This window comes from Miniopterus schreibersii (assembly GCF_964146895.1).
Source record: "Miniopterus schreibersii genome assembly, chromosome: 9".
In the NCBI taxonomy this organism is placed as follows: Eukaryota; Metazoa; Chordata; class Mammalia; order Chiroptera; family Miniopteridae; genus Miniopterus; species Miniopterus schreibersii.
In genome coordinates, this window is record NC_138118.1 from 79012105 (window position 1) to 79037824 (window position 25720).

Here is a 25720-nt window from a genome sequence, read left to right on the forward strand (position 1 = left end):
GGCCGGTCTAAAAAAGATCGCTCTTCAGTGATGGGTGGGTTTCCCAGAGAGATAGACAGGGAGCTGCCCTAGAAAACAGGATGCCAAGAGGGATGTGTGTATTTAACAAATATTAATTTAATGAATTGTCTGAGATCACAGATACCTGTCTGAAGCTCTCCAATCTACTTTTCCACTGACATTTTTGCTATGTTTTTTTTGGTTATTGCTTCATTTTTATGTCCTTTCTTTACACTGTAGTCAAAGGGATCTTTCCAAAACTCAACTCCATTCTTGAAGCTGGGTGGTGGGGATAACAGTATATAAGATGATGTCATTAACACACATGTTAATTATAACCTTCGATCTATTTTTGTGTATGTGAGAAGGCGTCCAGAATTTATAAAGGTCCCAGAGGCTCAGAAGTGTACCCAAGCTTAAGAACCACTACTCTCGGGGTAGGTCGAGGCCGGGCTGTAGACGGCTCGAAGGACCAGGAGTTGGAGTGTAACAAAGTAGGGCACTGGGTCATCACTGAAGTCTTTGAGCAGAGGAGCAATTTAAACAGAGATGTGTTTAAGTGTCTGAGCCAACATACAGTGTATGGATGTGAGGAGGAGACTTAATTACTTATAAGAGAGAATTTATTCATTCCTCAGAGGACTGACATAATCATCTCAGTTCTGTTTCCAGTTTCCTTCCTTCCATAATTATTTTTTCTCCATGCACTTGCCCCCATAGCCTTCTATACTCATTTTAGTATCTGTCAAAGGGTCACATTTCAGTATATTAATTCTCTTGCTGAATGTTCCAGCTTGAATTCCCATCTGCCAGTTTTGTTAAAATCTAAGAGGGGAAAAGAAGCTCCTCTACATTATCTGGGCGATCCATACGAGCAGCCTGGACCCATCAGCTGTTTGCAGTGGAGACGGATCCTGAGAGGGTCTGATCCAAAGGACACAGCTCTTCAGAGGTTGTCAGAATGAAACAAGCACAGGGTGTGAGGCCCTCCCTGATCAGTAGTTAGCATTGCTAGTCCCCCTAGCAGCAGAATTCCAACAGTCAGATCCATCCTGGTAGAGCAATAGGACCCAACCATGAACTTAAAAATCGACAACATGATTTCTTTTTCCTGAGTGAATTTGCATCTTTTCCAGCAGTGAGTACGTTCATGGTTTTGCTAGCACAGTCTTGTGATATTGGGGGGCAAAGACCCAAAAATAGTCTAGAGAGAAATTAGGGAATTCAAGTTTAAAAGTCGGATGGAGCAGCCTGTGGAATCCCCCCTTTGCATGCCACCCTCACCTCCACTCCAAATTAGAACTTCTAGAAGAAAAAAACATATATTTAAAACAATAATAATTAACAGTTTAGCAGAAAGTGGAACCTTCAGCTGCCAGAAATAAAGAATGGACACTTAGGCAGGAAGGCTACGGGAGCAGAGCTCTGCAGAACTTAATGGGAATTAAATGCAACATTCAGGGGCTGTGTTTTCACATCTGTGGGGAGGTCCAGGCGGCAGGACTAGAGCAGAGAACCGGTCCTCAGGAATAAAGCTGGAACTGGGGAGGCTGCAGAGTTGGTGACCAGAAAATGGAAAATCTCCCCACTGGCTGGGAAGCTATCCATCCATCCCTGGACTTGTCCCAAGTCCCTCCACACATAGGAACCTCAAGAAATAGGATCACAGACTCACTGTGCACACGTGCCAGGCCTCATGTCCATGATACCTCGGGGAACATTATTAACATAAACTAGTCTCCCTCTTCTGGTCATTGATTGTTGCGTAACAACTTAAAACATCGGTTGATTTCCCCTCATGTTTCTGAGAATCCAGAAATCAAACAGGGTAGAGGGAGGCAGGTCCTCTTCGCTCCATGACATCTGGGGCTCAGCTGGGAATGGTCTGGAAGGCATGGCTGGTGTGTTGAGGCTGGCTGACAGCTGGGAGCTTAGCAAGGTCTCAGGCTCCTCAGTTCCTCTTCATGTGGGTCCCTCCAGAGCTTCCTTGAAGGGTGGCAGCTGGGCTTCAGGAGCACAAGGCAGGAGCTTCAAGGCCCAGGTTGAGAAGTTACCAAGTATCACGTCTGCCACTTGCCATGGGGCAAACGTGAGTTAGAGCCCAGCCAGGATTCAGAGGAGGGGACCACCCAAGGACGTGAACATGAAACATGGCTCACAGCAAGGTGGGAGCATCTCTGGAGACTAGTGAGTGACCACACTGCCGGGATGGGGCCATGAGCCAGCACTTGGCTGTGGTTGTGGAAACCCCAGTCTGAATGGAAACATGAGTTCAGAGCATGACAAGCCAATGGTGCCCTTGAGAAAGAACCAGAAAGGTACCCCATAGAAGGGCCTCCAACATTAGAGTGCCCTCAGGACTCCCTCAGAGTTCCCAATGACCATAGGTCCCCTGGAAGATGACTCAGATAGAAGGTAGGAACCCACTTTGCAGAGCTGGGATGTGAGGTGCAAGGCTGACCAAGTGGGGGTCCATGGGGCTCCCTATCCAAGACCCAGTCATGAAGCAGAGCTGGGTCAAGCCTGGATGGGTAAGGGGACTATCCAATGACTTCAGCTATGCATCAAGGAGCGCCAGTGACACCAGGAGCCAAACGAATGGCTCTTTGCTCTTACATTAAAGGACATATGACCACATGCATGTCCATAAGAAGCTGTACCAGGGTCACGAACCTTCCATCTCTGTGATCTCTGAAAAGAAGCCCAGGCCGTGCAATCCACAGTGGAGATGTGTGCTCAGGGGAAGACAGGTGACAAGCCCTCCTGTGCTCCCGGCCCTGGGGGAAGAGTAACTGGGACCCCTGCCGTGAGGGAGGGGGGGACAGAGCGAGAGGAGCCGGCTGCCAGGCGGGCTCTGTGCTTCTCGGGCTCCCCGGCCGATAGATGCTTCAGAGTAGAGCAGGGGGCGCAGGCCTCTAATCTGCGCAGCTTGAAAGGCAGTGAGGGGAGAATACCCAATTTAGTAAAATCTAGCAGCTCGAGCATATAAGGCAGTGCTGTCCCGAGCCAGCGCTGCTCTGGAAAGAAGCCAGTGGGGCTGTGATCCTATAAAGTCTTTCTCCCAGAGATCTTCTTTTGACAGCCGACCAGGCCTGTTATGAAGCAGCCCAGGCACTGAAGCCTTTAAGTCAGAAAACCCTCATATCCCTGCAGCCTCTCCGAAGGAATAGCCAGTGAGCTTCCAGAACATCCTGCGTGCCCTCACCTTAAGCTGGTGGCAGAAGTAATGCTATATGCTCACTATATTCCATTTCCTTGCCTTCCCTTCCGATGGGGGTCATGTGATTTGTTTAAGACAATGAAATGTGAGCAGAAGTGGTCCCATCACTTCCCTGGGGACCAGAGACCTCGCGGTGGAGTAAATTTGGTGCAGAGCTTCCTCTACTTCTGCCCTGAACCGGCCAGGCCCCCAAATGAGACGTACCCCCAAAGGCTCAGTGGGGCAATCCGGTCTCCTCTGAGGAAGAGGCTACTCTCAGATCCTGGGATCGCGGAGCGGATCACGGTAATTCATCAACAAACAAGAAGTAACCAGTGTGCAGTCCAGCAGGTGTGGGCTCCGGAATTGAAGGCTCTTTCCTTAGCACAGGTCGCACATGGGACGCTTTGAGTGCCACCAAGCAAGTCAGCTCCTGCCCTCTCATTCACTTACAGGATTTGGGCCCCTCTGGCCCGAGCAAAGTGCCACTGTGGCCCTTTGGGGAGGAGAGGCACCTGAATAGACACTCTCGGTGAGTCCTCTGCCTCAAAAAGGACCAGGAGACACAAAGGGACAGTCGTGATTTGAACCCAGGTTTGCTTGACCTCAGAGCCCATGCTTTTCCCAGCCCTGCTGGCTTGGAGAGAAGGCATGCGGGTCAGCAGGGGTCAGAGAGAGGTGGAGGGTGGTGTGTTCTGGAAGTTTATAAAGAGCCCCAGGCAGGAGTGAGTGTCAGCCCTGAATAACCACATGCAGGAGGAGGTGCGTGCAATGAGTGGCTGGTCACAGAGGGTTGGGGGGGTAAATGCTCCCAGCATGCAGACCCCCCCCCCCGAACCTCTTAGGGAAGGGCTGGGAGGGAGGGTTTGTCTTCTCCCCTCATTTAGACACTGATGCTGGCCCATCACTGCAAAGCGGTTTCTCTCTCACGAGGGAGATACGAGAATGGGATCAGATGGTCGATGAGTCGATTGGTCTGAGCTGTGGAAGCAGCAGGTGACCCAGAAAAGATCTGCCCTAAGAAAAACCAGTCACGCGCTGTCCCTGGATAACCGTGACACCCGGTCTCTATGCGCCGTGAAGAAGTTTCGGAAATATTATGGGAAACAAGGAAGGGGTTTTTTATACGGTTGGCACTTGACCTAATAAATGTATATTTCACACTCGATTATTTAGTGAGGGTTTAAAATGTCCCTCAATCACAGGGAGATTTTTTCCATCTCTATACAAAGATCTAGCTGGACTTCCACTTCGAGACGGTGCCTGGCTCATAGCCCGCAATGCCACCTGCCCCGTGTCTCACTTTAAAAATATGGGGGAAATGGAAACTCCTGTTACCACTGAAACCACCACTGACAGACAACCTCATATCAGAATCAGAGAGGAATTAACACCACCCACGAGGCAGGGGGAGGTGCACAGAGGAGCCAAGCCAAGGGGCCCCCTACGCCACACCCGGACTATCCTCACAAAGCAGACTGTCACCCAGTGCAAGACAGAGGCGCGCCCGGTGGCCTGATCCCACCCACCACGCAAGGACAAGCTGGTCTTTAGGTGCTGCCAGGCCACTCGGAGCAGAGGACGGGCCCTGGACCCCATTAACTACTTTCCGGAGAGGAAACCAAGCCCCGGGGCAGTGGGCAGGATGTAGAAGCAGACTCGGGACGTAATGTGATGTGTGGCCCCAAGTAAAGAGCTGGCCGTGGGAGCTGAGAGAAGTTCTCGGGTAACCGCTTTGTTGGGAATTGTGTGGTGCGTGTGTGTGTGTGTGTGTGTGGTGTGTGTGTGGTATGGTGCACGTGATGTGGTGCATGTGTGCGTGGTGTGTGTGGTGTATGTACGTGTATGTAGTATGTATGGTGTGTATGAATGCATATGTGTGTTGTGCTACGTGGAGGGGAGTGTGGTGTGTGTGTGTGTGTGTGTGTAGGTAACTAGAATAATTAAGAATCCTAAAGACTCAGGCAGTTCAAGGAGGGGGGAGAGAGGTGATAAGACCCCAGAAGCCCACAGGCGGCCCGGAGCGGGCGGTCCCGCTGGCCTGACCTCCCAGGGCCGCAAAGGGGACTTGTCACTGGTTCGCCTGGCGCTGAACAGAAAGCAGGAGAGCGAGGTCATTCGCCTTCTGTGCCTCTAATCATCACATCTGAAAAGGAGGCCCTCGTATTTGGAACTATAGAAGCAAACTTTACACCAAGCAGAAGGAAACCATATCTGGACAGCTCCGGAGGAAAGGATAGCTCTGAGAAAATACGTACCTCGATGACCAGAAAAAGACATTTCAAGGACGGGCTTTGGTTTCATCTAAGGACGTGAGAAGGGGTAATAGGAGGGGTGTCACAGGAGAAAGGTGAGTAAAGGAGAGGGTCCCGGGAATGGAGCAAGCGAAACCCTTGCGGCAGCAGCAACCAAAACGGACCGACTCACGGGGCAGACGGTCCCGTCGGTTCCTGGAAGAACCGGGTGAGAAGTTTCCAGGAGCCAAGAAAACCGACAAAACATAGTAAGAGGACGGACAGGATGGAAGACAGCGAAGAGTGCTCCTGGGCGAGAAACAAGAATAAAGGGAAGACAGACAGAACCGAACGTGTAACAGAAGAAATCTCTCCTGAGTTTGAAAAGAGAGAGAGAGCGAGGCCTGTGCAGCAGATTCAAGTCTCACCATCGTCAGGCAAATGGTTGAAGAGATGCTCCAGCCCCACTCCCGCATCCTCCAGTCACACCTTAGCGAAGCGTTTCTGTTTATTCGCTCAGCAAATACGGATTCGGTGTGCGAGGCTCTGCAGTTATAGAGGCTAAGGGCAGAGCCCCCCAAAGCTTTAGGGAAAACAAAATTGTTTACCTACGACACCCACTCGCTTGAGGTTTCTTTGCAAAACCAAATGTGGGAACATCGTGAGACATCATCTGTCGTCTTAAGGGGATAGTCTGTGGCCCAGGAGTCCATAGGCTGCCAAGTGACCTTTTGTGCATGAACAGAACATATGTGCATACGAAAGTGACGCAGGCAGAGACGCAGGCGTTGGAACCACGGCATTAATACTGAGCGCTTAAAAGCATGCCTGAGTGCATTCTACAGCCCGTGGCGAACCCAAGCAGAGTTAGAGGCTAAGACTGAAGAAGGCATGGTGTAGAAATAATTAAAACACAGAGAAGCATATTGGCACCTGTGGTTGTGAACTGAAAATACTTACATCAAATATTATACTAGAAAAAGAATCTATGCAAATGTGCATACCCTTAACTCAGCAATACTATTAGTAGAAACATGTCCCAAGGGATTATTTAAGGATGGGTCTAATGGTTTTTAAATAAGGATCTAATTTACCATGTTAGTTAAAAGTGGAAAACTTAAAATAAGAATATAAGAGTGGTGGCCTTGGTTATATAAACAATAATTTATACCTATAGTAAAACACAGTAGAACACTGTAGAGACAATCCATTTATAGGGTAACAAGCTGTGATGTGTTGTCATGCGAAAAAGGAAGTTAAAACCCAATATTTATGGTGTAATTCTATTTTGGGAAAATATATATGCGTGTAAATAGAAAATAAAGTCTGGAATTTCTACAGTTCAATGTTAATAGTTGTTATAGCTGGATGGCAAGATTTGTTTTGTATGTTGGTGTGTTTTTGGCTCAGTGGGATTTTCTAGATTTTCTGCAAGTTACATGTAAGAGATGTAAACAGAGCTGTGACATAATTAGATTTTCAAGGGCAGAGACAGGCCTGCAGGCTCAGGACGAAAGAGACATGGTCATTGGAGCAAATCAGGTGAGGGATGGTGGCCACCAGAAGCCCCACAGTGGCTTCTGGATGAGAGTGAGCAGAGCTGAGTGAGTCCAAAGACAGGAACTGATGAGGCTGGAGCCTGGTCAGACATGGGAGTGAAGCTGCAGATAATTACTGAGTTTTAAACAACAAGGGAGAGTCAGCCAGGTGGAGAGGAGGGGAAGGCCATCTCAGCCAGAAGTGGGTGTCCCATTGATGACTTGCCTCACAATGGCCTTTCCCGGCCAAATTGCAAACACTCTCCAAATTTAAATCATCCTTTTCAAAGGGAGAGGAAAGCACCGTTCCCTCTGGAAGCTCTGAGCGTGTTGAGTCAGAGTGCATCCATCCATCCTGGCTGTGGCAGTCGGTCCCCAGACAATGCGGCCCAAGGCAGCGCTGCAGAAAGGGGTATTCTCAGCTGGCTGGCTCATTAACTCCTGAGTGGAGAACCCCTGGGAGACCTGGCTCAGCCAAGCATGGCGCTGTGGCTGTTTCCCGGAAATTCTCACTTGACCCCAATGACTTACAATAGCAGAGCAATGTCCCATTGCCCAGCAATAATCACCGTGACCTTCACTGGGAAAGGAGTGTCCTTTCCCTAAGGACTGCTCCAAAACGCCATCCAGCAGAGCGAGCTCATCATGCTGACAGGCTCTCCCTGAGGACTCCACGTGCCTGAGGGTTTGATCCAATCATCCCTTCACATGAAGGACAAAGGGACAGACGTTTCCCAATGGCACAAGATGAGGTGGCCTGTAATGGCGTGCTTTTAGTTACGTTTGAAGTCAGAAGAGTCACTGGAATTTCCATTTCAAATCTTCACTGAAGTTCTTTATCAAAAGACTTCTTTTCACTTGATCTTGTCAACATTTCTCACCAGTTATAATTTATAGCAATAATCATGATAATCATGATAACATAATATGAACATTTGCTCATTTGCCAGGCCCTATTATGAACATATCTCATTTTATCTCACAGGAAGGTGACACAATTTCCCCAGATGTCAGGGAAAACTTATCCATCTGGTAGACCCGAAACCCATCTACTCCCTGCACTGAGGAATCGGGCTTTTATTTTAAAGAATACATTGTTACCCAGAAAGAACCATTATACTTTCATGTTGACCTTTGCCCTCAGAGTCATCCAAATCTGAATTACTAGATGGTTTCTCCAAAAGCATAATTAACGTGGACTTTCTTTTCATCACCTCCCATATCCAGATCTGGGAAAATGGTCTAGCTAGCCTAAAGTAAAGCCTCTAAACAAGTACAGCCATATTGCCACAGAAACAGATCCAGAAAAATAAACCTAGGAACGTGAGAGAAAGAAAGGATATTATATATATAAGCTTTTCCTCTACAGTTTGGCAGCCTTTGTTTATAGTTGGCTATAAACTCATTCAGTTCTACCAATAAGCCCACACGACTTCGCTTTCAGACATCTGTTCTCTCCTCCCAGGACCTAGAAGGTTTCTTTCTTGGGATAAAGTGTGAGATGTTTGTGGGATAAAGTGTGTTCAGAAGGGGAGAGAGAGCAGACAGCCTGATTCAATAAGCTTGGGGTGGACCCCAGAAAGCTGGATTTTTTCAACCACCCCCTCACTGGGGTGACTTGGGAACAATGGTTTGGACTCTCTGGAGTGGAGGATTCGGGGGCCATGCACACGGTGGCTATGACCATGGAGTCACAGCATCTGGGCTCAAATCCCAGCTCTACGTCTCACCCATTGGGCGAGCATGACAGTCAATTAACGGAGTCTCGATTTTCCCATTTACTAAGTGGGGATGATAATATATAAAAATGAATGAGAGCCCGGCCGGTGTGGCTCAGTGGTTGAGCATCAACGTATGAACCAGGAGATCACAGTTCAATTCCCGGTCAAGGCACATGCCCAGGTTACCAGCTTGATCCCCAGTTGGGGGCGTGCAGGAGGCAGCTGATCAATGACTCTCTCTCATCATTGATGTTTCTCTCTCTCTCTCTCTCCCTTCCTCTCTCTGAAATCATAAAGACTTTTTTTTTAAAAAATGAATGAGATAAGGTATATATGCAAAGTACGTACTTAGCAAAGTGTCTAGATTATAGAAGGTAATCAATAAATGAAAGTAATTATCATCATTATTACATTATATGCAAAGTACAAAACAGTGCTATAAATAGGATGCGGCAAAGCCCTCACAGCCACCTGTGGAGGTAGAGATTGCCACACTTTATGGGGATGCTCTGAGGGCTTCAGAGGAAAGACCACCCTGGAGGAAAAGCTAAAAAGAAGGCAAACTTGTGACGTTCACAGCAGGGCCATTCCTCTCCTTTCTAATCCCAGAGCCCTGTTCCTCGCCTCTGTCTTGCTGACTTTGATAGATGAATAAATGAATGAACGAATAAATGACTATATATTTGGGTCTTACACATATGCTCCCCACAGATGCCACACCAGCCTTCCTTCTTTTCTCTGAAATATAAATTGAGTGTTTATGGGACTGTCAGAGCTGAAAAGGGACAGCTCTCAACTCAGGATCCAGAGAAAACAGAATGGGCTGTGAAAAGTAATGCTTAATGAGTTGATTTCCAAAAGCACAAGACAGAGCTTGAAAAATGTTCATTTCTTTACAATAGTAGTTAAGGTTTTGATAATCTACCCCGAGGAAGTCAGCCAAAACTGCTGATAAAGCTTTTTTGGCAAAGATTTTCATCACAGGGCTATTTATAACAGCAGAAAATTGTAAACAACTTAAATGGCCAACATTGAACAAACAGTTAAGTAACATATGCTACATCCCCTCAAAGCATATACTCTACCATTAAAAATAATGTTAATAATAAATTTGTAGTAATATAGAAAAAAACCTCATAAAGTAAATGAAAAGGAAGATAGAAAAGTATATGTGCACAATGAACTCCAGCTATATAAAAAGGTAAATGCCATAGACATATTTAATTAATCTTTCTCACATCCTCAATCCCTCTACCCTGCCTCTTTTATCACACTGCTTGGCAAAACCACAGCCTTGGTGAAGTCTCCTTTTCCATTTCTTGGCCATCTCTAGGTAAAGCAGGCTGGAAAAACAAACTAAACCACACAATACTGCCGACTCTCCTTAGTTTAATAACTTAGAACTCATACAGCCATTAATCTGCCCAGTAACCATATGCCCATTCCCCTATGGTTCAGTGAATTCTCCAAATAAAAATGTCATATATCTACCAAAGGTTGTAATGGGATTTTTAAAAGTATTTGCACTTTTTCATATGACCTTGTGATAGGAAAGCTGTATCTCATACTAACTACACGTCTCACTCTCCTAAACTATCTCAAACCTTCTCTCTCCTCCAACTTCCAGCACCTTCTCTCTCGTCTCCCCTCCTACCAAATGACTTTGCTTCCTGCTCCACTCAGAAAACAAGCAGCAGCAGGACACTCCCTCTTCACTCTCTTGCAGCCCTGTTCCTGCTGCCCACACCAGCCTCCAGATCTGCTGTCTTTCCACCTGGGAATGTGGGTAAAGGCTCCATGCTCCCCAGACCAACCCATCTGCTCATGCTTCAGACATCACTTAGCCACTCCACTTCATTAGTCCAGAAAATTAAATTCCTTCCACCCTGATTGTTTTCCCCTTTCTGCTAGATATTAACTCATCTCACTCATTCCTCCGGCTACCACTCTGCTTCCATACCACCCTGTATAGAAATATGTCTTGAGGTAGCTGTCTGCATGCATTGTAAGCGATTCCTCTCCTCCCGTTCCCACTCAAATCCATGCCAGTCAGGCTTTTGCCCCTACCACACTCATAGAACTGCTTGGGTTAGGCCTCCTCAATGACCTTCATATTCTAAACCTAGGTGCCAATGATCAAGCTTCAACTTATTTAAACTTACAGTAGTATTTGACACAACTGATCATTCCCATTTCCTGAAGATATTCTTTTACTTGGCTTCTAGCCACCAAAATCTCCTGGTTCTGTATCTATCCTATATACTGCTCCTTCTCAGTCTCTTTTATTGGCTCCTTCTCTTATTTCATATCAGTAGAATGTCTTCAGCTTTGAGATCAAAGATTTGATCTGCACTTGGCATCATCCTGTCTCATGGCTTTTAAAACATCTCTATGCCAATGATGCCTCAAGTTTTATCTCTACCCAGGAGTTCTCTCTTGAGCTCAAGTTTCCTAAGAAGTCCAACACATGCTATGTTTAATGACTATACCCCACCACTAGAGTGTAAATTTCATAAGGAGAAGATTTTTATCTATCTTATTGATTCACCTAGAAGAATACCTGGCACATAGTAGGCATTTAATAAATAATTGTTGAGTGAATGAATTAGTAGTGCCATACTGACTCTCTTTTGGTTGCTGTTTGCATGGAATGCTTTTTATATCCTTTTAGTTTCATCTTATTTGTGTCTTTGAATCTAAAATGAGTCTCTTTAAACAAGGTGTAGTTGGATAATGACTTTGATCAATTCTTTGTCTTTTAATTGGAGAGTTTAATCCATTTACATTTAAAGTAATTACTGACAAGGAAAGATTTCCGTCTGCCATTTTGCTGTTTGTTTTCTGTTTATAGCTTGTTTTCTCTGCAATTAAGTTTTTGACATCCAGAGAGTAGGAGTTTATACTAGCAATTAATTTCAGTTTTAGAAGATGGGACATATTCTTCTTGTACAATTACAAACAAAAGTGTAATGCTTGCTTAGATTCCAGAATCCCTTAGCAGGTGTGACAGGTGGAGGAAGGTGAAGAGGGATAGAGGAAAGGGATCTGGGTACCACTGCCTCCCTGCTTTTTCTCTACGGGGACCACATCTCAAATGAGGCTCACTGTGGCTGTAGGCATGTTTACTGCCTAGTTCTGCTCAGCAAGGCTCTCAGCCAGAGAGCATAATAGATGTGCACAGAGCCAGGGCTCTTGCCAGCTCCTGGAGCAAGGGCCTCTAATTCAGAAAAAAAGGAATTGGGCCTCTGCCAGTCATGCACCTTTTATGCTTTCATATGGGCATCAGTCAGGCCCTGATTTCAGTTTGACAAATCAGGAAAAATAAAACTGTCAGCATCCAGGCATGTTCTTTACTGGGACTGTTAGCTTGGTAATGGAAGGGAATGTTATTGCTCTAGGCATTTGCATAATATCTATTGATCAAGCTTCCTACTATTTTTCATGCTAGGCTCTGGCAGTAAGGGAGGACTGGTTAGGTCTCGCATCACAGCCTCTTCACACTCAGTCTGGGCCACAGTCACTAACACAGCTTGAGAATGAGGCAGAAAGTCTCCAGTGTGAACAAAATAGAAGCAGCCTCAGGCAGGGGCAATTGTGTGAGACTGGGAGTTGGGACACTGGGTTTTATTCACAGCTCTGCTACCACCTTGCTGTGTGACCTTGGGCGAGCTGCCAACCCATTCTGTTCCTCTCTGCATTCTGCACTTCCTGGAATCCCTCCATTAGAGTGTCTCTCTGGGGCCAAAGTTTGATGCCCTCATTAAAATAAAAATGCTGTTAAGAGAGTAAGTGGCTTTAGCCATTAGCCTTAGAGAATTAGGATTAATTTTCAATCAGTTACATTTACTTACAACTGAGAGCTCTTTGGTTTTGGAGGGCTGATGTGGGGGTAGGGGTGGAGCTGGGGATGGAGGTGGGGGTGGGGTGGGAGCGGGTGGGAGAAGGCTAACTGGAGTGTTGGGAATCTTCTGCCTGGGGGCGGGGAGAGACACACAGGAAAGGAGCCTAGTGAGTCATTATGAAATCATGGACGAAGGTCTACGAGACTAGCTTGGGTCACTGCATCCATCTCCCCCTAGTGCCCGAATCCCTAACAAACAAACTGAGGATCTTTACATAATCCCTTCGAGGAATGGGGACAACCGCCTTCCTCTAAAGCAAGCTACTTGGAGGCACCAAGATATTACAGAGAGAGACCCTGCGCCCAGCTCCACAAGAGTCTGAAGTCTAATGTTTCTCCCGAGTGACAGCTCTTGAGGGAATACACAGTAAGGGCAAGAGTGTGACCTTGAATCTTCTTCCAGATAAATGTCTTATCTTTTCTCTGCCACAGGGGCAACCCCAACAAAGGTGAGCCCCCTTGTGGCCAATTTCAGCCTGATGTTGTGCCCCAAACATCCCACTTCAGCCTTAACAAGATCTCCCAGTAGCCATGACGTTCGTCAGTGGTGATAAACTGCATGAAACACTGCAAAATGTCTTCAAATTCCTCTTTATCTATGTGTTTCTCTCTCCCAGAGTCTCCAATGGATGCTCAAAATCTCTCTAATTCTCTATCTCATAGGCTCTCTTCCCAAAAATTTCTTCTTAAACTTTCCAAGGAAAGAGAGAAGGGGTAGAGAGGAAGGAAAGCTTACATTATTGAGAGCCTGTTATGTTCCAAACACTTAAATGACATTTAATCTTGACATAGTAAGTATAAGTATCTCAATTTTATAAGGTAGCCACTAAGACTCAAGATGTCTAAGTAAGTTACCCAATGTCACAGAGCAATTGGCAAACAGTGGATTCAGATAGTGACTATGTCACAGGCCAGGCCCAATTACACTCAAATTAATTCATACCCTTCTAAGAGCCTGAGAGCCAAGCCCTGAGGCCCCGGGGCTGGGGTGTTGAGTAGGGCAGAAAATACAGTTTGGCCCTGATTATAATCACTGCTCCAGTTAAAGTTCAGTTTCATGTCCTGAGGTTTCCTTCATAATCCAAGTCTGATGGGAAGTTCACGTTCTTCAAATGGAGATCTGTTGAATATTTGAAATTGAGGTCCTTGGTTAAATCTTCTAAGAAGACTCTTCCTATATTTGCTCTTAATCTTCTCTTTCTATGTAATTTTAGTGTCCTGAATTTTCCTAGGTGTGTGGGGGAGTGGAGGCCAGAGAGGACTAATCTCTGAGCCTTACCCATGAGTCTCGCACAATCTAGTTGGAAAGATAGTGAACTAAATGGCATAGTACATGACAGGTGGCAGGCAGCATGTGCTTCTTAATTCCATGTCTCCACACTGCTCTCCCTGCCTGGGTGCCCCTCTCGAGCTCTGTTTTTTTATAGCAAAGCCCTGCTCACTCTTGAAGATACAAAGCTCAAGGGGCACCTCTGGGAGCCTGCCTTGTCCTCTTGGTTCCTACTCTACAGATTTCATCAGTCGCCCCGTCCTTTGTATAGATATTACGCAATGTTGTGTTTAATTATTCTTCATGACTCTTTGACACTAGAAGGTGAACAAGTTGAGCGCGGGGATGGCATTTTCTTCTTTGTGTGACAAGTGTGGAACTTGCATTGGGTCTTAGAGGATGAATAGTACTTGGGGTTGTTGATGCTGCCGAAAGTCACCAGCTAGAAGGATAAGACAAAGAGTCCAGAAACACAAGGATGCCTTCGCCGTGGTCCTGGGCCCCCCACCCCACCCTGTCCTCGGACAGTCACAGCAGCTGAATGAGAATGGCTTCCCGGAGAAGGCGGATGCTGCTCTCACTCACGAACCCTGCACATGCCAATCCTTTGCAAAGCAAACAAAAAACAACTTCGCATATGCTTTCTCATTTAATCCTACAAATTACCCAAACTGTAGATACGCTCATTCCTCCCATTTCCGACTGTGGAAACCGAGACTGAGAGGGGTTGGAATAATTTGCCCAAGATCAGTGATTGGAGAGCCACCGTGCAAACACAGGTCCCTGACTATAGCTGCTTTCAACCTCCAAGGTCACAGCCTCCACTAGATGGGATGGGGCCAGGGCATCGGGGAGCCTGTCCGGAGTGGGAAGGGGGAGCTGGACCCACAGCGGCTCAAACTGCCCGCCCAGCCCAGCCCAGCCCAGCCCAGCCCAGCCCAGCAGCAAGGCCTATTCTTTCTTCTCCTTCATGTCCTAATTAATCAAATCCTTCTGAACACGAAGGAGAGTGAGATTGGATTTTTGTTGAGATGAGAGCGAGGAATCTGTTCCCATCTGGTACCTTCAGAGCTCTCCTGTGCGGGCCGGCAGGGGGGACTCCCATGCAACCTGCCTGGAATTTAATAATCCCTTAGGAACGCCAGGAGACTTGGCGAGGTCACACGGCATCTGGGCCCACCCGTGCTCGGGCTTAACGGCCAGGTCAGGCCCTGAGGGCAGGGCAGGGGTCAGCCAGCTTTGCCTGCAAAGGGCAGAGAGTAAGCATTGTAGGCTTTTGGGCCATCTGGTCCCCATCTCAACCACCCAGCTGCCACTGTAGCACGAAGGCAGCATGGACAAGACGAGAGCCAATGGCATGGCCGTGTCCCAACAGAACTTCATTTGTCGATACTGAAATTTGAATTTTGTAAACTTTTCGTGCGCCACAAAGTGTTTTTCTTCTTTTGGTTTCTTTCGATCATTAAGACATTTTAAAAACGATTCTTCATTTAAAAACTACAAAAACAAGGGGTGGAGTCTGGAGACCAGGGTTTGAATCTTGACTCTACCATTTATTACTTCTGTGGCTTTTGGCACATTACTGATATTCTCCCGGCTCCATTTCTCTCCCGGGGAAGTGAGCAGAACAGGGGCCTGCCTGTGGCTTAGATGCTTCGCTTAATTTAATCCGCATCATAACCCCCAGATGTAGAAATTATATTATTGCCCTTCCTTTACACAGGCACAATGATGGAAAGACACACACACACACACACACACACATATATACTGAAGCTGGTTTTTCTTACTGTATGCAGAAGCCTCTATGTTGATTCAATGACAGTGCTTTGGCTTCTTCTAAGATGCTGTGATTTTTTTGGAGTATCTGTAGTTGTACTTAGGGTGAATTGTTTCATCCAATTAGAATTATTCTATTCAGTTAGAATTACATAAAAGTCTCATTTATACTCCCAATTTCACTGAGCCGAGTATCGAATGCACACTCTGAGTGGTCACTAATTCTATTTATGCTCACCGTAGCGAGTTCAGCTCAGGTTACACTCATTAAAGCACTGCATTAAATAAGATACTGCCACAAAGGAAGACAGCCGATGTGTGTCCCCACCCTCCCTAGTGACAAAGACTAGACTCGGGGAGCTATTTCCTGGGAAAGGAGTGTGTCATGTGGAAGGATGAGGCGAGGCCTTGTAAGGCACACTGCAACAACAGCTTTTCCCAGGAAATCAGCGCAGAGGGTGGGAGTCCCAGCTCCGAAGCCCCGCCAGCTCTCTTGTTCCCAGCTGACCCCTCAGTTTCTGCCGTAATCAATCACCCAGTTGGCTGGGCACCCCTTCCTGTCACTCTGCTCTTCCAGTGACCCAGCCAATATCCTCCACCCACTGCTGGCCCTGCCACTTGGTTCTGCTCCTGTCCCCGCCTGCCTTCCCATGTCTCCTCTGAGCTTTGGCTTGGTTCTCAGGGCAGCACAGGCAACTCACTTCTGCCCCAAAATATTATGCGGCAGCTCAGACTCTTCTGAGTCATGCTGATCTCGGACACCTCGGCCTGCTGTATGAGAACAATCTGGAAAGAACAGTTTTATTGCCCAGAGCCCTCAAGGGGCAGGATAGCAGAGTGGTGAAGGGAGAGCCTGGGCTCCCGAACTCTCCCTGCTGGTTTTGAATCCCGGCTCCTGTACGTGCTCACAGTTGAGCCAGTTCCTTAGCCAGTCTCTGCCTCAGCTTCCTCATCTATAAAACAAGGGTTATAATAAGAGCATCTACTTGAGGGTTTTGTGGTGAGGGCTGAATTCGTTCTCCTCTGTGGGCACTGTCTGTGTTCACGGTTGTGACTGTTTGCTTGCTATTGAATAGCATCTATCCCTGGGCCCTAGATTGGCCCCCCAACCAGAGTGTACAGTGTCGCCCGGGCCCTAAGGAACAACCACCAGCCAGCCTGCAAGTCATCCTCTGAGCAAATATTAGACACACACTGCGTAGGAGCTCGCCAGGAACGAGGAAAACTCAGCGAACGGTTCCGAAACTCACTCCCCAGCTCGCCGCTCCCGGCCCCGCGCCCACGGCGCCCGCGGGCTCTGCCTCTGGGCTGAGCAACCACATCATGTGTCCTCCCAGCAGGACATTTCTTGTCTTGACATAATTTCTGGATTACAGAAAATCTTCAAGAAGAGTACAGAGCAACCCCACGTACCCTGTACCACAGTCCTAAATGTCCACGTCCTCCACATGTTTTATAATCTCACCCATCCATCCACCCACCCATCCACTCATTTATTCATCCATTCCTCCATCTATACGAATATGCACAACTATGTAGTCTACAAACGTCTACAAACGTGACAATTTGTTTTACATTTTTATTGAATTTATTGGCTTGCCATTGGTTAATAAGAGTATGCGGGTTTCAGGTGTACGATTCTACAACGCAGCATCTGTACATTGTACTGTGTGCTTACCGCCCAACTCAAACCTCCTCCATCACCATCTCCGCCCCTGTACCCTCTTCTACTTCCCCCCACCCCTCTGGTCGTCACCAGACTATTTGTCTGTGTCTATGAGTTGATGTTTTTTAATCTCTTCACCTTTTTTACCAATTTCTTTTCCTTCAGAGCAAAAGAAAACCCTGAGTCATTTTTGTATTTGGTTGTCATCTATCTTTAGTCTTTATCTGGAACAGTTTCTCAGCCTTTCTTTGTGTTTATGGCATTGTATAAATAAATAGTACAGGTCAGGCACTGTGTGCAATGTCCCTCAGTTTGGATGTGTGTGATGTTTCCTCCTGATTTGATTTAGGTTACACACTTTTGAGATACATACCACAAAAACAGCTCCGTGTTCCTCTTGGTATATAACATCAGGAAGCACAGAATATCTTTTTATGTCATTACTTGGGATGTTATTGCCAGATTTCTCCAATGTAAAGATACCACGTTTCCCTTTGCAATTAACGAGTATTTTAAGATTGCATAACCATCCCGTATTTCCTCAAACGTTCACTCACAACTCTTAGCATCCAGGGTGGATTCTTGCCTGAATCAACTGTGAAGGTTTCCAAATGATGATTTTCTAATTCAATCATTGCTTCTACATTTAGTAGCTGGCTTTCTGCTGCAAGGAAGAGCTTCCCCTTCTCCCCCACTTATTTACTTCTATCAGACTGGGCTCACAATTCTTATTTTACTCAATGGCTTCTAACTCTCATTTATTTTGATGACTAGATGGCCAATTTGGCCACAGAGAGCCGTACAATCTGGCTGTGGTTCCTTTGGAAATGTTTCTCAACATTGGCAGGGTGCTTCTTTACTTCCTGGCGCAAGACGTTCCAGACTCATCTTGTACTTTTCCAGGCCTGGGCTCAACCGTCTCCAGGAGCAAGTAGCCCAGGACACATCGGGGTGAAAGGGCCACAGGCAGGCTCATGATGAGGCGTAAGGTAGGACTATTCTAGGGACCAGGCTCTATTTTCCATCTAACCCCGGGTCCTTCCATAATTCGGCGATTCTCGGTGGAGGCAGTCCTGGGCCTTTGGAGTTATCCCGCAGCCCAAGGATGCTGGCTTTCCTGCGATGCACAGGGCAGCCCAGCCTAAGAATCGCTCCACAAACAGCACCCTTGACAAACAGTGGTCCAGTCCCCGAACCACTCATCACAACTAGTCTTCCTTGTGTTCTGTTTACTCGAGTTTTGACTTGGTTACATTCACCCTGACAGCCAATCAGTTAATTGAACCACTGCTGTCATCCTAGTGAACGTCAAACATGCCAAATTAACTAGCATGCACTATAGCGAATAGAATGGCCTGTCTTTACTGTAGATCTAGTTCAAACAAAGCTTCAACTTTTTATTTATAATTTTCCCCCGAAAACTATCTTCCAGAAAACTGGCTAAAAGCTCGGGATTTTGGTGAAACTCACCCTCTCATTCCAGTCTACACAGCTCTCTGTCTACTTACTCAGTTCTATCATTACATCGGCACCCAGATGTCCCAAGGGTTTGTGTGCCAAGCATTTTACTACTCAGAACTTCACATGCACTATCTCATTTAGCCCCTGCAGTAGCCCTACAAAGCAGGTGCTCTTGCTACCAAATGCTTACAAAGCACCTAACTCAGGGTGGTTAGTAACATGCCCACAGTTATTCCGTGGCAGAGCCAGCATTCAAAGTCCCGCAGCCAGGCTCCAGGATGCACGCTGCACTCACTGTCTAGACAAGTGAGACCACACCCAACAAAGTGAAAAATGCAAGATAAGAGGGCCATAGAAAATATGCAGCAATAACTACAGAGACAAAAAGCTAGGCTCTGAGGCACTACCAGGTTTCTGCAGCATATTTCATTCTGTGCTTCCCAGTGGCCGAGACGAAGGGCAATCGTGCTAGCCTTGAGAAAAATGCCCAGCAAGAGGTTTCCTGATCAAGAACATGGATTCTGTGGAGCTTTATAGAGAGGACTTTGCTACTACATCAATAAAATATCCACATCCGCAACCCTACAATGAGTGAGTCGGGTTTTCACAGGCCTACAATACCACGGGGCCTGAGCGCAGACCAGCCCTCTGCGTGACGAATGGGCTCTGAGCGGGGAACTCATTACCCGTAGCAGCTCCAGATCCTAGTAGCTTTCACAGTGGCTTTATTTTTGAGCAAATAGGGTTTTTTCTCAGATCTTAGATTATCCAGAGGCAGCCTTTAAGACCATCCTTAGGCAGTGAATGATAGATCTGTGTCCCTTTCTGCTTTCTCTCCAATTGCATGTTGGACTTTTTGGGAAACAGATGATAAAACAGAATTAGCCATGCAAAAGTTTTGGGGAAAGTAACATCTATGGAAAGAAAAGGGGAGAAGCAGGAGAGAAAGACCCATCAGAGCACAGTGGCAGCCTACCAGGCTCTGACAGCTCATTAAAGGATTCCCAGGTTGGGTGGAAATGACTAGACCCGTCTCCACGCGCCTCGCTCAGTCATTGTCAGAGTTTGCACTAATAATAGCATAGGCTCAACAGAAAGCTGAGGTAAACCCCTAGGAATCTACCAGCTGGAGGGTGCCTGTGAACCGCACTCGCAGCTGACAGTGAGGTTTTTTTCCTGAATAGGTACCTGAGCAGGGAATCTCCACATCTGCCTCATCTCCCTATGTCTAAGCCTGTACCTGGTTGCAGGAGGGTGAGACGGGAACCAAGTATTTCTTGTCACGGTCTACCACGCCCACCCCTACCTGCTCCAACTCAGCTGTCCTGGGGCAAGGACTGCAAAGAAAAAAGACATTCAAAGAAATCATATTCTGAATAGCCACAAATGGAACTCTCCTCTCCTCTCCTTCACTTGGATTTCTAAACATCCAGACCATTGATTTCGATTCTTCTTACCAGGAAAACAAAAATCTCATTAAAAGGGGAAACAAGTTGTCTGTTTCTTCTGCATACGTCCAGAGCACACTTTGAGCTCCGTGTTGTACAACGCTGATTCTGTACAATGCTTCAGGAAATTTCACCTTAGAATGAACTGAGGAGGAGAAATGGTACTAACTCTGATTTTCCCTGGTACTGTGCCTGATTTTCCCTCATTTCAAGGAAGCACTTGCTCTTGCTGAACCCATGTTTGCGCAAGAATGTGAGAGTTCTTCAACAATTCAGCCACGGCCAACGACCCAGGCTGGCCAATTGGCCTCATTCAATGAGATTCTTAGCCTTTGCATGCAACAGAAGCCAAGAGAATAGGTTTTAGGAGGACTTGGGTTACTTTAATTAGATACATGATTTTTATTTTTGGTGGACCAATGGACAAAGAGAGATACTAATGACGTTTATGACTTGTTAAGACTAATTAAAAATCTCAGGAGCAAAGCTTTCTGTGAAGGGACTGCTCTAATGAGAACGGATGTGATGATTATTTGCCTAATGGAGCAGTAATGACTGAGGTGAGAGACACTTTCTGGGGATTAATAAAGGGTTGGGGAGTTGACAGTTTAGGCCATTTAGCTCAGCTGGTGCTTAATCTTGGTGAAAGATACAGTGCCAGAACTCTATTGGTATTGTAAAATGAGCCTCAAAGCTACGGACTCAAGAGCTTACTTTTTTGGGAAACCATTTTAACTGGCAGTTGAGAACCTGCCAACAGGTTGGGCAATGCAAGTTCTATCCTTAAATGAACTTTCACATAAAGTCTTCAAATATTGTTCCATTTAGAGTGTCCTCAAGCATATGGTTGTTAAAAAAGAAAAGTGGGAGAGAGAGGGACCCTTAGCAACATCAAAAATAGTTCATTGTGCAGCTGCAAGCAAACAAGCTGTTATCACCTCCTTTGCTTTAAAAGCAAAACCATCACTGGAGACATTGAGTTGAGCTGGCAGCATTGTATACTCTGGAGATTCGCAGTTGACATTGTTGCTACCCACAGTGTCCCTCCAGGAAAACCAGAGTGCCTCTCAGCCGTAACACTACAGTCAGAGCTAAAATGATCTTATATTATTAGAGATGTCAATGTCACCATAAAAACTCTGTTTGCATTCAATAGCCCCCTATCTAGTGCCATAAATGTTCATGTGCTACTCGCTTGCCGAGAAAAAGAGCTACTCGGATTGCTGGGTGTTCATTATTTCTACAGTTCTGCTCTGTGTGGAAAAGTTGAAATATCAACCGAGAGCACCTAGGAATCTCAGAAATGGTCTTCAGCTTGCTCTCCGTGCAGGGTGAGTCCTACACTAGCGGCTTTGTATTTTCAAGAAGTTTGCCAATCTGTTGAGGAGGCCAACATTTCCTCCTTTATCTAGCAAGCATTAAGAGCATCTTGCGCGACCCTGAGAAAAGGGATGAGCCTGTGAACATGAGTCAGGGACAGTCGCTGCCAATTAGGAGCTTACAATCCTGCAGAGACCCTGGAATCCAGAGAGCTCTTCTAGAAATCTGCTTGGGGAGCAAAGTTCCCAGTCATGGCCTTCCTTTCAGCATCTTGATTCTGTGACCATTGTCTTAGTCCACTTGGGAGAAGATGGTCATGTGGCTCAGTCTGCTCCGGGAAACCAGTTCCGCCAATGCAGCAGCAGCAGAACATAGTCCACCTAACAAAGTTACCGAGCTCTTATTGTGTCATAAGACAATGCGAGGATCCGGAGGCATGGGGTGAATATAAATCACCTGTATCCGCCCATAGTACAGTGGAATCAGAGAGGGATACGAAAAAATAAGATGTGTCACTGTGTTATAGGTACTTTGATAGTATGGTAGGGAGAGGCCCAGAGGAGGGAATCAGCCAAACTCAGTAATCAAAAGAGGCTTCATTAAAGAGGTAACCTTGAACTCAGCCTAGAGGAGTGGGGGGATATCTCAGGTAGAGACGTACAAAGAACCTCCAAGTGAAGGGAGCAACACAAAGAGAGGGGCTGGCCGAGCGAGCCGCTGGGGGTGCCCGGGAACAGGAAGGGTTCCCAGTAGAAGCTCCTCAGCTGCTCTTCTTAAGTGCCCCACCGGGGCCACCAACACTCTCCATTCTCTCTGCAGAACACGCAGGCTGCTGAACACCCATGACCAGCAGGATAGTCCCCAAAGGGCCCGTCCATGTCTGTTCCCACCTCGTGGGTTCTGTGAGTCAGAGGTGTTTGTTCCCCAACCAGCTTACGCTCATTGTACTTGTCACTGAAATTCTATAAATAACATAAATAGCACTGAAGAGTGGTTGTCTCTGTAAAAGTTCATTTGGATGCTTGGGCAAGGCTTGAGTTTGTTGCTGTTGTTTTGGTTTTTGTGTTTCTTTGACTGAGTCACCTAAAAAAGCTTTGGTAGAATAAAGCTCAGGGGGTGCAACTACGAAAGAATGGAGGGGGTAAAAATCCCCATGGTGAGGCTCAACTCAGATTGTTCACGGATGCTGCGAGGCCTCACTCCAATTTAGAGGCTGACACTAGAAATCATAAAAGATGCATTATTTTATGCACATAAAAAGGTGTATCCAATAAAGTCAAAGTCTTAGCCCTGCTTTAAAGAAATGACACACGAATGCACATTGCTGCTTTATGTTAAAATGTTTAAATGTGAGTGTATGTGCTGCTTTCTTTAACCAGTGTTTCCATCAACTAACCAGCTGCCAGTAGGAATATGACAGTTGAAAGGGTTTCATTTATAGTATGAATCTGGGGTCAGATGAGAAAAGGGGAGACTGAGGAGGGAGGCGGGAGGGCTTCAAAAATCACAATAAGGCATTTGGGGTTCATCTGTGGGCCAGGGGTTGGCAAACGCCAGCCCACGGGCCAAATCCAGCCTGAAGCCCATTTTTATAAATAAAGTTTTATTGGGACACAGCTGTGTGCATTCAGCTAAAGGACTGTCTAAGGCTGCTTCCACACTCCAACAGCAGAGCTGAGGGGTTGTTACAGTTTCCTAACTGTTATAACGGTAATTTCAGTATTGGATCTACCAAATTGACCCCCAGCCCCCATAACTAAATGAATCCATTCAAAACACGTGTTTAAACTCGTAAACATTCCATAGCTCCCACAGTACACAGGAAAAATAATGCCCCTTTCACTGGCACACGAGGCCCCAAAAGGCCTGGATCTTGTCTCTCCAGCCGGTTTCTCACCCCTCCCACACTCCTGTTTGGGGCTTCGGCAACAACAGACTGAGGTTGCTTCATGCCCATGAGCCATGTGGTTTCTCACCTCCCTTTTTCTCACCGCAGTGCTTTGCTCGTGGTGTCATCTGGGCCTAGAATCAGCGTCCTTCGCTCCCTTTCCCGCGGCCCTGCCTTACTGACCCTTCAGGGTTCGGCTCAGGAGCTGCTTCATTCCGCACTCCCCCCTCCGCCCATATTCTTGCTCAACTGGGAACCCACGTCGCCAGCAGTTGCATCAGAGGAACAGTGAAGCCTGCTGCGAGCCTATTCAGGCTTCTCTGAGACTTACTGTTTACTAGGACCTTTCACTGAATAAAGTTTTTAAAGCAGGAGTAATAACATAGACGTGATTAAGCCTTTAGAGGTCCCCTTTGTTCCCCAGATCCTGTTAGTTACCATTTAGGGAAGGTTTATTAGCAACGCACTCGATTACTTAGGTAACTAAATAGCTTCCTACTGATTAGGCTGAGCAGCATTTGCTTAACAGCAAGTAACAATGCTTATTTCCACTAGAGTCTGCTCCCAGGTATGGGTTTATTCGAGGCTGAGCTCCAGGGGAAAAAAGAGATTTTATTGGAGTGCATTATAACTGTTCACGTAGCCACTTTGATCTAGAGAAACATGAGTTTAGGTTTCCCCCCATTATTTTAAATTAAGGAAAAAGTAAACCCAGAGAGAATATCCCAGTTACTCCAGTGTCCGCTCTACTCACTCATCCAGGTCATTCCCACAGGGAAAAGCTCCTGAAATTCCATGAGATCCGATCCCAGCGAGGACTCGGGCCCTGTTTCAGGCTGACCTCAGGGAGGCCGTCTCTGACCCCCCAGAGCTGCCATGAGGTTGCTAATCCAGACTCTGACACTTCTGCTGTCGTCCCCATGGGCTTGCCAGTGCTTCTAGTTATTGTTAGTCACGGAGAAACCGAGAGGAAGAGACAGGCAGGCGTGAGACCCAGGGCCCCGTGCCTTTCGGGGGGACCGTGCTGTGTGAGTGGGCAAGGAAAGCTGCTGAGGGGCCGTGAGAGCCAGACACGGGCCGGTGGACAAGATCCCTTCAACTGGCAAAGGGACGGAGGCCGTTCCAAGCAGAGGGGACGCGCGTCCGAAAACACAACCGCGATCGATGTGGTGTCTGATCTGAAACCGCCAGCTGGGGGTCGGCCAGGCCAGGGGGTGAAGGCGCTTATGCCAATCTGGGGAGGGGGGAGAGGGGAGGCTCTATCCTGTTCGCCGTGAGGACTGAGGAAGGGAAGATTTACCTCCCCGGCTATCTAAAGGAATAAATGCTACTTCTGTGGGTGGTGTGACCCTGTAATACAAGGGGGCAAAAGAGAGACCAGGGCAGGAACAAGGGGACAGGAGGACTGATGCCTGCACTTTAGCCGAAGTAATTAAAGAGGGTAGACGTAAGTATAAAGGAAGGAAGGAGGAAAGAGGGAGGGAGGGGAAGCAAACGGAGAGAAGTTCAAAGAAAACACAGGTCGTGTGGAGAAGCCCATGAACACGGATATCCAGGAGTCTGGGTAGCAAACCTGGCTTCCCCTCCAACTTGCTATAAGAAAATGTTCTAAACACACTTGGTTGATTCATTCATAAAATGGGGAACTTATCTTGTAGTTTTTTGTTAGATTAAATGCTCTTTAGATATTTCAAATGCTTAGAGTCTTGCCAAGGAGAGAATAACTGCTTAATAACATCCCGTAAGATCCCACTCAGTGTGGACTGAGAGTAATAATTCTCTAAACCACGGAGCGAGCTCTAGTTACGTAAGATGTCACCATTGGGGTAAGCTGGGTGACAGGGACATGAAATCTCTTGGTAATGATTTCACAGCTTCTTGTGAATCTAATTATTTCAAAATAAAAGGTTTAATTAAAAGGAAATGCCATGGTGCCTTTTCCAAACCACGGTGACAATTCATTCGACAAGTATAGTCTGAGCACCTACTATGTGCCACACTCGCTTAAGATGCCAGCCTCCCTTCTGTCCTAACATTAACAAACTGTGTTTTCCAGTGTTCGCTCAAGTAATTCACCAAATGGCAGTGTGATGTTCAGCTCCTGCCATTCCTCTTTAGCAGGAGCATGGCAAAGGAACACAAACCACTAGAAATGCAGGTCTGAGTGCCCTGGCTCCATCCCCGAAGGTGGAGTTTCTTTGTTCAGTTTTCTGAGCACCTGAATGCAGCCAGATGCGTGCTCTTGACTTCAGAGGAAGGTTCTGTGCAACCCTCTGCCTGAGAAGCTGACAGCTA

The 25720-nt window shown here is 46.7% G+C and overlaps 1 protein-coding gene across 1 annotated transcript in view; it reads left to right on the forward strand.

Moving 5' to 3' along the window:
• NPSR1 (neuropeptide S receptor 1) overlaps positions 1-25720 on the forward strand; it is a 77918-nt gene that overhangs the window by 19775 nt on the left and 32423 nt on the right. The window lies entirely within an intron of this gene.